The sequence below is a fragment of the Podarcis liolepis genome, assembly GCF_965112155.1.
Source record: "Podarcis liolepis genome assembly, chromosome: 11".
Lineage (NCBI taxonomy): Eukaryota > Metazoa > Chordata > Lepidosauria > Squamata > Lacertidae > Podarcis > Podarcis liolepis.
Genome location: NC_139565.1, coordinates 32,616,245 through 32,629,535, shown reverse-complemented (window position 1 = coordinate 32,629,535; position 13,291 = coordinate 32,616,245). Strand labels below are relative to the sequence as shown.

At 39.3% G+C, this 13,291-nt stretch overlaps 1 long non-coding RNA gene across 1 annotated transcript; it reads right to left on the bottom strand.

Annotated features, from left to right (window-relative positions):
• Window positions 1-3,199: 3,199 nt before the first annotated feature.
• On the bottom strand, window positions 3,200-10,604 carry LOC310688561. Its single transcript, XR_014517038.1, has 3 exons — window positions 10,503-10,604; window positions 6,081-7,117; window positions 3,200-3,613 (listed from the first exon to the last, which is right to left on the bottom strand). It is a non-coding gene; the product is annotated as an uncharacterized lncRNA (long non-coding RNA).
• Window positions 10,605-13,291: the final 2,687 nt, after the last annotated feature.

Genomic DNA, 13,291 nt, shown 5'->3' with positions numbered 1-13,291 from the left:
ATCATTATGAACTGTGTGCTCACTGGATAAGGTTCTGGAAAATGAAATATTTGTTTAATTAAAGCTACATGCATTTCTCAGAAAAGTGGTAACAAGTTAATGGATTTTCTGAGGTTATTAAAACCACAGAAGTACACTACAGTGTAACAATTAAGGCAACAATTTAATACCAAACACTGACTGATTGATCAGGGCATTAAAAGTGTATGCAGAAGGGTGAGAGTGTGAAGGCAGAAGTTTTTTGCAGCACCCCATTTTCCCATTTCATTATTTAACAAAGCTTCAATTACATCTGTACATTTGCTATTAATTAGGCTTTAATGACCTTATCACTGGGGGGGGGGGGTATTCCAAATCACTGCCTATCCAGAGACCAAACACAATTCAGTAAATCCATGTGTGACAGGTTATTTAAGAAGGGTTCTGAATGCAGATTTGTCAAGTGTAGAAACTGGATATTTAACATAGCAATTGCTAGTTTCTGCTAAGAGATTTTACTCTTTAATGCCCGTGGAACACTTCCTTACAGCTTATCAGAAAAATGAAGCTGACAAAGAATTTAAAGACCTGTCTTACTCACGAAGTTCTCTCATGTCAATGGTCTGCCTAGATTAGGGATGGGAAACCTGTAGCACGCCACAGGTTGTGGACTCAAACTCACATCAGCCTCAGCCAGCATGGCCAAATGGCATGAAAGATGGGATATAGAGTCCAACAAGATTTGGAGTGCCACAGCAGGCTCAGAAAGGGAAAACTGGAGCCATATGGAGAAGACAGCAGGCTGGAGAGTAAGGAGCTGGATCCCAGAGAGGGACTAAGCAGGTTTTCAGGAAAGGATCACACCCCTGCCTCCGGTGCCTCTTCCTATTAGTAAGCCTTCACCCTCAGAGGTAGCACCTGTTGACAAGTCAGATGCTGAATGGGCTCTGTCTCCTAAGTCATGAAGGTGCCCAAGAAAACATACTGCCCAGACCCAACCGACTCCAAGGAATGCCTAATTGGTCAGTCTCGGGACTCTAACTGACCAAGGCTGGTTCTACAAAGTATGTTGTGCCAATGTCCCAATAGATTTACTAGCTATCAGCCTGTTTCTGGGAACAATTCAAAGTGCTGTCTATGACATAAAGAGGTCTTGGGACCAGGTCATCTAAAAGACCACATTATTCCATTTGAGCCTGCCCAGGTTTTGAGATCTTCAGACCTGCCTCTCTGTCCCACCAGCATCTAAAACATGTTTGTAACTCAAGAGATTCTTCTCAGAGGCTGTTCTCATGCTTTGGAATCAAGCCAGGCCAGTCCCCTCTCTGGCGACCTTCCACTGACTTAGCAATATTTTTTATTCTGATAGGCATTAGCCCTGGTATGGTCACTGCAAGTGTCGTAATTTATTAAACAGGACACTCTTTTTATTGGTTTCAGATGTTAATGTGCTATTTTATGGTTGATTTGATTGTTATATAGTTTTTTACTTTTATTCATGTCAGCCATCTTGTGCGCCACTTGGTGGAAGGGCAGAATATCAATTCAACTAAATAAGTAAACCATCTCTGGGATCTTTTCCACAGCTTTGCTTCTAAGAATAGATAACCACCATCTCCAAGATATAATAGATACTGGAGTTTAATGCACTCTTCAAGTCCTTAATGTTTATTGTAAGCTGCCTTGTGGATCATTCACTTGAAAGGCAGGGTATAGATCTTTTCAATGCACGGTGCCTTTAAAGTCTACATTTATTTGGCTTAATTTGGGCTTGCTGTGTTTGTCTTCAGCTGATCTAACTGCTGCTAACACCCCATATTCACAGAACTGAGAAGTGCAAAGAAAGTGTGATCACTGTTACTTAGCACTTTCAGACTCAAGCTCAAGCCAGCCAATTTGTTCTTTTACCTTTAAATCATTAATTCACAGAAGAGTGTGTTCAATTATATTGCCAGTTGCAGATGCAGAGTCATTGTATTTCCAGAAACGGATCACTGTTTTACTTCTTGTATTATTTTTCTATGAACCGCCCTGAGACCTGTGGGTATAGGGTGGTATATAAATTCCATAAATTTATTATTATTATTATTATTATTATTATTATTATTATTATTATTAAACTAATTTGAAATGCACCCCCCAAAGCACATAGCATGGTTCTCTAAGGGCTGTACCACTTCTGACAGGGGCTATGGGCAGTAGTGGGTAGCATGGTTGGGTAGCAGGGCTCACCTGTCGTCCTAATAGCTGAGCTGCTGCTGCTTACCAGGAAGAAGAGCATGAAGGATAAAGAAGTGGGATGGTGGGTGTGGTGCAAAAGCACCTGCGGAACCAATCCAGCACTCCTGCTGGTGTGTCTGTACTGGTGTGCCTGGACTCAAGTGGCGCTGCGGTCTAAACCACTGAACCTCTTGGGCTTGCCCATCAGAAAGTTGGTGGTTCAAATCCCCATGACAAGGTGAGCTCCTGTTGCTCTGTCCCAGTTCCTGTCAACCTAGCAGTTGGAAAGCACACCAGTGCAAGTAGATAAATAGGTATTGCTGTGGCAAGAAGGTAAACAGAGTTTCTGTGCACTTTGGCATTCATTACGGTGTCCCATTGCACTAGAAGTGGTTTAGTCCTGCTGGCCACATGACCCAGAAAGTGAACAAACGCCGGCTCCCTTGGCCTGAAAGCTAGATTAGCGCTGCAACCCCATAGTCGCCTTTGACCGGTCTTAATTGTCCAGGGGTCCTTTACCATTACCTTACCTTTACTGCTCCAACATCCCTAACACCTCTCCCTCTCCCCCTCTCCTTTCTCGTTATAATACTATAAGCACACACAAAAAATGTTATGTAAACTCCAGCTGTCCAACCCAGGTTCAATATCCGCAGACTACTTAAAGTGTGATCCTAAGCTTGTTTACGGAGAAGCAAGCCCTTATTTCATTGAGGCTTAATCTCTAGTAAGTGTGTTTAGCATCGCAGCCTGCATTTCACAGAAGCAGACCTGGTGACAATAAGCCAACAATGATGTTTTTCCAAGTCAACATTTAAGTCTGACAGAGGACATGAAACCAAAGCCACAGCAGGATTTCAGAAGGATTATCTGTTTTTCTACAGTATTATGATGATGGGGGCGGGGGAAATCAAGCCACTATTTTTGTGTTATCATAGCCAGGTTGAAAGCAGGATTTGTTCTAGACATTTTCTCTGGCTTTGCTACCCACCAATTGGTCCATATTTGAAGCCTGTTTATTCTTTAAAATAAGCACCACAATATAAACATATTTCAAAAGGTTAGACAGCAGCTATCTCTTGAGTGATGGCTGACAAGTAGTCTCCTCTTTGACTGACACCTGCCCTTTCTAGATCTTGACTAGTGGGATTTGTCAACAGTGTGAAATGTACCTCTTCCTGTATTGTCCTCCGGTCTTGATCTGCAAACAAAAAAGTGCTGTTCTTAAATGCTCTGCTTATTAGTCTGCAGCTAAAATTCTGATTTGGGCAATGGCTCCCTCAATGGTAGAAGCTAATAAATGTTGAAAATAAATCTTCTTATTTATCTCAATGCATCAATGCTGTCTTTGCAGTAAATTAGATTTAAAATGTTTCAACTCCTGCAGCTGCAACACAAGTTGCATCGATAATCACTGAAAAATAAAAGGAAAACTTTTTATGAACAGCTCTTTTGATAATGTTTAACAATGCACAATCAAGAGTTAATTTTGCACAATTCTAGAGAAAAAAATTGCATTTATGACTAATTTTACCCTGATTGTCAGGATTTATAACTCTCATAGCGAAAGATAAATGTTGTTAACACCTGAGAGTAAGTGTAAGGAATACATTAATGAATCATTTGTTATTGCAGATGTGTGATCAAAGATGTTCACATACCACATCCATTACTTTACTGAAAGTAAGCCTAGCTCCAAATATAAAATGAGTCACTCCCAGCATTATAACTTCACTGGAATTAATTTGTGTAATTCCACATTCATAATCTAAAAAACACTGAGAACATAGACATGGTGCCCTTTGCAAAATATGGTGAGAACACAGGCATAGGTGTCTGGCAGGAGGGAAGTCTCTCTTCTGATCATTGCAAGAGATTTTTTTAAAAGCAAGCTTCTTCCATCTGGAGGCTCGTTAAGTGCTGTAATTTAGAATCCTTTATGGTGAATTCTGAGTGGCAAGTTGCAATCTGACATTAGGTGCACTTTTGTCATTTCCCTTTTTTCCAGCTTCAAACCTAATTATTTTCCCCCCAATTAAATTGAATTCATACCTTTATAGTAATTTTCAGTTTTGTGTTTCAAAGAGGTTCTCAGTAAGAGCCAATTCAAAGTCTCTCTGTGGAGAAACTTTAAGGCTAGATTGACAGAAATCATCCTGGGTTTGACCTAATGCAAAAAAAAGTATTGGATATCCAAAATCTGCTTGTGCAATATTTGTAAGGAAAATGTCCTAAAGTATACTTCCTATTATGCTTCCTAGACTCAGTGCTGGTGCTTTTATATGAAGCATGGATACATGAATATATGCTTTTACATCAATGATGTAAAAATACAGTCATACTTCACTTTAATGTTTTTACAGCAAGAAACATCAATCCCATCTTCTTTTTTCTTTTCTATTTTCCAGAGTACTTCTGTGAAAAAGCAGCGATTTAAGACATGCATTCTTAATTTAAATATACCCCCAATTAATAAGGTTGTGTTCCAGATTTGTCAAAATCTCTAACCAAATTGGGCTGATCTATGCCCTGTCTGGATTGGACTAAAGCAGCTATGAATCACCACAGAACAGGTTGAGCTCTCCCAAAACAATTCATATCAATTTGTAATTCACAACAGTCTTACAGAAAGACAGGCAGACATTCTCCAAATTGTTGCCATTGCTAATTCCAACACCATAAAGGAAAACTCCATGGCAAGGAAAGCAGGAGGAAGGGAGCTGGAGAAGGGTTAGAATGATCTCACAATAATTTGGGGTGGAGCAGCTGGACTTTAGCTGGATCTACACTGACCTGTTTAATGTTATTAGAATATTAGATAGATTGTTCCGAAACGTCACAGGCCATACTTGTAAAATAAAGTGTTACTTACCTTCACCAAAACAAGGTCTGCTGGTTGCTTTGCAGCGCCCTCTGTTGTCACATTTAATCATGCATAATGAACATTAAAAGTAGGATGTCATGTGTCCATATGGTTATCAAAACCGTTCCTTAAGCCTTAAAGTTAAAAACTATTAGTTTGTTTAAGGAGGCTAGCCTAAAATGCTCTCACACTACCCAACACTCTCCAATCCTGTTACATGGTGGGGTGGGGAGGCAGTGGTGTGTGTGTGTGTGTGTGTGTGTGTGTGTGTGTATGTGTGTGTGTGTGTGTATATATATATATATATATATATATATATATATATATATATATATATAATTTGCAGTACTCTTTTGCAAGTTCTGTCTCTCAGAAAGTGGTTGTTGGTGTAAGTAGCATTTATTCAGCTTGCATTTGTTTTCTATTCTTTCCCAAATGAGTCTCAACTTTATTTCTTGTCTGTCTCTTAATATCCCCCCTCCATTTTAGCTCCAGTTTTAATGTAAGGTTGATTTGCCACTGTGTTCAATTTTCTCCTCCTGTTTTTATTAGTGCCTTGTGTTGTGAGTTTCTCTTGTGAGTACATTTACACAGTCAAGTACTGAACTATTATAGCAGCAGCCACAGGTCTGTGGTGTTGTTCTTCAGATGATGATCTTCAATTTCTAAGCAGCCACCAGCCGGCCAGCAATACAATAGCTCGTTGTGTGGTACACAATCTTATTCACTTCTCATTGGTAATGATTATTAATTTTACTATTAACATTATTATTTCCAACAGGTAACCACAGACAATACGAAGCAGCCAGTTTTTGCATGGCATACCTTACACAATTTTATTTTATTATTATGTGTGGGTTATATTATTATTATTATTATTATTATTATTATTATTATTATTATTATTATTAAGCTAGCCAGACAAAAACTTTGTGGGCATATTGCCCAGCTTTTTCATTTTATTACTATCATCCTCATCAATTACTAACCATAGTGAATATTATTATTAGCAACCTACCCTCTGTATGACAGGGTCTCATCTGTGACTCCAATGAATATTTAAATTTCTCTCATTGCTGACAATCTGCCCCTCAAAAGACTCCTTACCTGCATTATTCCCCTGCGCTTATCTTCATGTTGCTGCCTGCCGGATTCTGCCTAATTTAAAAAATACAACCTCAAATGTTTTCAAAAACTTGATAAAAGGGCAAATACAGGATAATGACAATTGACACAACTGACAACTCACAGTCTCAAGGTGGTTTTGTTTTGTTGTTTGTTTTGAAAAAGCAAATTTTAAAGGTCTTTATCATGAAAACCCCTAGAAGTACCTATCTAAAATTTGGCAGGGGGGAGGGGGGCTCCCATGTCTCAAAGGTTTATTGCCCCATGTGGGGGGAAGCAATAAATTTACAGATGATTTTGGTTTAGCACTACAAGGCAGTGAGACTTCCAGAGGTTTCTATTGTATGGATCACAGTTTGGATTCAGACATGGGTTTGCTTGGATGATGTTCAGATTGGGTCTGGCCCGAATCAGGTCCAATCTAGATTTACAAATCAGGGCCACAAACCAGAGTGGCTGGGGAAACTCAGCCAGATGGGCGGGGTATAAATAATAAATTATTATTATTATATCAGGAATTCCACACACAGCCCTTCTAACTAGTGCTGTGTCAAACAAAGTCTGCCCTCAAAAGTTTTCTTCCTCTGTAATAGCAGCTTCCACATTTTCCTGTTTTATTCTCATGGCACTTGAGAATGCCTTTAGAATTTCAGACAGTACAGGTTCTGAGCTTACTTTATTGTTGCTAGGCAGCTAGACATTTTTTCGGCATACCTCAGCATCTCTGCCTACCTGCACTTCTGATCTGCTCTGATAAAATCCCTTGAACGGGCTGGTATCTCATGATGTCTTCTCCTGGGCTTTGATTGAATTGTGGGCACTCAGGGGAGATACAAAGTGCAGACCACTTGAGAGATGATTCGTAGAGTGAAAGAAGGAAAGATCAGTATTTTGAAGCATCTTGGAGCAACTTGACAATCCAATAAAAACCTACCGTATGTGAAACAATTGCATCCATAACTTGTTTTTTTTTAAAAAAAAAAAAACCAATTACATATATAAATACAATTTCAACTCTAATACAGATATTTACTGAGATAAAAAAATCTCCAATTAGAAGACATGTTGAAAGAGGGACATCTACAACTGACACTGAAAATACAATAGAGACAGGGCCTGCCTCATATAGAATGTGAAGATATGTATCACCACACTAAAGGCCCAATTCTGACCTCCTAATAAGATCTTGCAGAGCAGAGTGATCCATTGGGATGAAACTACTATTTACTCAGCCACTTCAAAACTAAGCATGAGGAAAAACCCTGCATTTTCACCCATGAGAATCTTACCAGAATTTTATCTCTCCTTAAATAGTTTTCAAATGTATTTTCTTTTTTCATTTATCAATGCATAACTGTAAAAACAATGACAGTGGGACAGTTTTTTGGACAGAACTACTTCTTCTTATGATCTGCATGCATTTTGAACATGGTTACCTATACCCAGCTGCTAAAATGTAGTGCAGAAAGTGATTTTTATCACAACCACTTTTGCAAATCTCATGGTAGATGCAGCACTCCCTTCAGGTCATAGAACTTAGGCAAGTTTTAAATATCATAGGCGAACATCCTTTTGTTTGGGAAGACTTTCAGAAGAGTTCTGACCTTATCCAAGTTTGGATAAAGTTGGGTCCTTGTGCTCTTCTGACTTTGTTCACATAGATAGTTTTCAGATTCCTCTTAGGTGAAGGGATTGTAAAGATGCTGCTGTTTGAGCCAAGGTCTGAACTACACGTCCTGATGAAAAATTCACCACTAACCTCAATGAATCTTACATAAGCAAGGCTCAAAGGATCTTAGGTTTCTCTGCCATTGAATTGTTTGATTGTCATTACACTTAAAGCAAAATCAAACAGTGTTGGTTTTTTTAAGATGAGTGAAAGAGGGAGAGAAGGAAGCAAAATGCTTTAACTCACTTTGAACCCCAGTTGCCTGAATTCAGTGGCACTCTTGTTTAATGTTCCACAATGTCACCCTTTATTAGCAGGTGCTGTTGGGAAAGGAAGTGGCATACACCATGACTGTGAAACTGTGAAATTAATTGCTTTACATGGAATTCACATAGTTAACACCATAACACCCAAAATATCATATGCTGCTGAGTGTGTGGAAGGATTTAAGAGAAATAAAACCAAGAGCAAAGTGAACTGGAATATATTGAAACATCCTTTCTCCACAATCACTTGTACAGCAGTATATCTGGTATCTCCTTAGCCTTACCCAGCTACAGCAGAGGTGGGGAACCTCCAGGTCACAGGGCATCCCATCTGGCTCACTAGTCTCTCCCTGACCCTTGGTACCCCTTTTCCTTCTTGCTGAGCAGCATGGGGGAAGAGAAGTTTAAGGCTCCCCAGAATTTCCTCTGCCACTTTTGCAAAGAAAAAAAATGATTCTTTTCCCTATGTTATTTTCACACATATATGCATTTCTCTGCAAACTTATCCCCAGATATATGATTTTTTTGTATTCCTGCCTTGGCTGGAAAACTGCATTGTAAAATTCAGAGAAGTACAAATTTCAAAGGACAGCTGTTCACATTATATTTAAAGCTTCAGTGGTACCCTGGTTCTCAAACTTAATCCATTCCGGGAGTCCGTTTGACTCCCAAAACAGTTTGAAAACCAAGACACAGCTTCCAATTGGCTGCAGGAGTTTCCTGAACTCTAGCGGAAGCAATGTCGGACGTTTAGCTTCCGAAAAATGTTTGCAAACCGGAACACTTACTTCCAGGTTTGCGGCGTTCGGTAGCCAATTCGTTCGGCAACTAAGCCACTCTAGAATCAAGGTACCACTATATATCATACCACTTTAAGCAGCCATGGCTTCCCCTAAAGGAATCTGGGAACTGTCATTTTTAAAGACCCTAAGAGTCATTAGGGGACCCCTAGTCCCCTCACAGAGCTACCATTCCCAGAGTGGTTTAACAATCACTCTTCCCAGGGAGGCTTCAGTTTGTGTATTATTATGGAATGCACAACTTTTGTAGGTTTACCTTTGAATGGAAACTTTCTTTGCCAACCCTATCACAAACTAAATACAGTAATGTGGATGTAATAGACCCTTTGACACATAGTTTGGAAGTTGTCTGAATTCTGCCACATTTTCACATTGCTACAAAGTCACGAGTAAAAGTAGTGGCAAAGAAAATGTGAACTGAGTTGCAACAAGATATATGACTTTTTGCTTCGCCGTGTACTAAATATGGCATGCATTTGCTCAACCCAAATTTGGCTTGGTTGCATAAGCTTGCCCTGAGTCTGTCCTTAAGATCCATCCCTGTGGGAAGCTATATCACTGGGGAAAATTTGAAATATAGGAAATCTATTATGAGGTGAAGGGAGGTCTGGCATAAGGACCTGTCCTTAAAAAAGGGGTATCTGGGTCCATTATTTTTCAGCACATGAAGCTCATAAAGTCTATAAGCGAACAGTGAGGGAAGAGAGTACTGCATTACTAGTTAAAAATATGTCAGAGAATATACTGCCTTCTTTCCTTTCCTTCTGCAAGCCAATTGTTCTCTGATACAATTCAGCAATTTTAAGTGTTCCATTAAGTTTATTAGCTACTTCTACCCAGAACTGCTGATCTGTATAGCAAGAGTATTCAATTTGTTCAACTATTGCTTCACCTGCTTTTCATCAAAGGCAGTGCTGACAAAGTTTTTGTTGCTTGCTAATTGTCCAGATATCATTCTTTTATTCTCCCCAGGAAAACACGATTTAAGTACAAGTCAGTAGCTTAGCCGCTGCTGATTATAACAATCATCCAATTCAGAACAGAGCAGGATGCTGTGTCAGACCCAGAATACAAGGGTTTTCTGTGTGAAGTGGAGGCTACACAAACAGTGCAAGAAAAGGGAAGGGTTTTCCCCCATTAGGATAGAAAGTGAACTAAAAAGGAAGTTGTCACACTATGAGGATGTAACAAGAGCCCTGCTGCATCAGGCCAATGGTCCATCTAGTCCAGCATCTTTTTCTCACAATGGCCAATCAGATCCCAGTTGGAAGCCCAAAAGCAGGACCTGAATACACCAGCATTTAGCCATGGCTAAATCTGTCGGCCTCCTAATTTCTTAAACACGAAATGCTTATTGATTGGGTGGTGTTGTTGTTTTCCATTTTAAAAAGTGGTTTTGTTGTGCCAGGCCAATAGAGTGGTTTAATCCACTTTAACTGAGCAAATCTAAATTTCTAGTATGCACTTGAACCCACTCCATGGGTTCCTGCTGGCAAGTTCAGATAATAATTTGTAGTTGTTGCAAGCACCCATGTGACTCCACAATATCTTTGTGGCCAAGGCAGCTCCCAAATAAGTACCTGAAGAGTGAGAGGGGCAAAAGATACTCAGTTCTGAGGACCTTGGTTGGCTTCACCCCAGACTACTCCAGCCTCTGTGACTGTGGCTCTTCCATATGCATGTTTGGCAATCTGGTTGGGGCAGTAAAAATAGAAGTGAGAGAACTGCGATGTCCTTTAATTTATATTCCCTCTTTCTATGTTTATTTATGCCCCACTTCCCTGGAAGCCCAAGCATCGTACAGTAGGAAACTCTCAGACTATCTGCCATCGTACAGTAGGAAACTCTCAGACTATCTGCCTAATTCCTTGTGTTTTTCATTACCATTTAATGTTTATGAATATAATTCCAGGTAGTGGGAGAAGAGGAGAGAAACAACGCAATCTACTTGCTTGCTGAACAAAAATCTTTACATATATGCATTATTCCTATCGAAATCAGTGTACTTAATAATAAACGAAACAGGATTTTTATTAGATAGCTTGTAGGCAACCTAAAAAGTTTCTGTTTTCTAAAAAAATAATTTTAAAATGTATGTCACTTTGAGAGTCAATATTGTAAAATGTCATATAAATTTGAAAAGTAATCGTTTAATTAAAGTGGAGGAAAAAAGTTGTAAATTAATGCAAACTTTCTCTTAAGTCTTCTTCAAGCCTCACAACATTACTTCCACTTCTTTTACAGTATGAGGTATTATATCTTTTACAATGAAGTTTACAGCTCATATAAAAATGGACTCGGGCAGAATTTTTTTCAAAGTACATTAAACACGCCATTGTCCATGGTGGGGTGGGAAGAGAGAGGTTCACACTTTGGCTAAAGCAAAGATATCACCCCTCCCCCTCCCACTCCATTTATGTGATTGAGAAAAAGAGCTATTGAAAAAGCCAAATATAGGAGGCAATATATTTCTTTGACTGTCACATTTTTAGCTAGAGCTGTTGAAGGTTTTCATCATAAATCTCAAATCCATTAAGTATTTCTTATGTACTGCATAGGATACCAACTTTTATTCAGGCTTTCTAATTCCACCCACTGGAAAGACTAAATTGAAATCTGTCATCTAAACTCTGAAGTTATCTTAACTTTTTGTTTAGGATTATTCAAAGTAAATATAGTGCTTATGAAAGTTACTCGGGCGACTTCCGTGAAGACGGATGCATCTTTTAACTATATCAACGAGGATTTTTTATTTTTAAAAAAGGCAGCTTGGCCATCAGGATATATTACATGCCTAAATAAATCGCTGGCACTATTGGAACTTCCATGCATTAAATCTTATTGAGAGCTTTGTTAGAACACTGATTCACCACACTGGGTAGTGGGGGAAGATGGAAATGGTGACAACTAGGAAAAGCTAATTTAAGATAAGGGAATCACTCTTTTCAAAGAACACAAGTTCCTTTAGAGTCCCCTCGTGCCCATCGAGGCAGGCCTGAGGCTCAATTTATATGACAAATTTTCAGTACAAAATTTCATTTTCAATTAATTATATGTGATAAATAATCAGACTGTCATATATACATAAAATGAAGAGTCATTACAAAGATGATAATGATGACAACATTATTTATGTATCGCCTTATACCATACAGTCTGAAGGCAATTTCCATGGGACAAGGGGAGAGAGAGAGAGAGAGAGAGAGAGAGAGAGATGCAATTACATAAAATCACAGGCTAAAAGTGATCATACACAAATTAAACCAATTAAAACCTTCAAGCACCCCACAGAAACATGAGTACAATGACCATTAAAAACAGCCATTAGAAAACCACAGAGAATGTAAATTAGCAACCGGGCCAGTGGAAAGATATCAGTGTCAGTACCAGGTGCATGTCCCTGAGAAGAGCATCCCACAAATAGGGGGCGGCTACTAAAAAGGCTCTCTCTTTTGTGGTAGACTTTCATATGTTGCCAGAGGGGCACTAAGAGAAGGAGAACTCAGAGGATGATGAAAGGGTCTGTATCATTGGGGCTCAAGCCATGTAAGGCTTTATAAGTCAAAAACAGTACTTTGAATGGGCCCAAAAATGTATTGGAAGCCAGTGCAGCTGGGACAGAATTAATGTTATATGACTGGACCTCCTGGTCCCACTTATCAATTTGGCTGCATAATTCTGCACCAGCTGCAGCTTGTGAGCCGTCTTCAAAGACAGCCCTATATGTGGTCTAGCCATGAGCAATTAGCATTTTTATTATGCTAAGGGAAAGCAATTTGCCTTTGTAGTAAGCCTGAACTGAGATCACATTCTCATTGGTAGCCTGGAAATTTTGGCATTGCAAGAGTTAACTAATCATTTCATCCCAAGCCACCTGCTCTGTGGAAATCCTCATATTCCCTTTTCTGCTCAAGCTATATTTGCAAACACATAATACCTGGTGCTTTCTGGGCTCTGGCCATTCAGCAGAACAGGTCTTCAAACTCATTTTCCAAGAAGTGATAAGGTCATTGTACTAAGCATATTGGTTTGCTCAGCCTGGTGCCACTCCACACAGCATATTAAGCTTCTGTTGCGAGATTGTTTCTGAAGGAAGCTGGGAACTTAATCAAGTGTGTAGCAAAATGCTCATTTTGGAGCTGAGCAAAAGAGTTATCCTACATTGCATTGCCACCTGCATACTCACCACACACACACACACACACACACACACACACTTTCTTAAAAGTGCACACATTTGCCTTAAGAAGTAAGCTCAGCTGAGAGTTTTTGAGGAAGAAAGACTAGAGTGGGGTGGTCATTTTTCTTGTTTCTATGCTACACATTTCAAATAAAGAATACAGCATTCTGAAAAGTCATGGGGAACCTT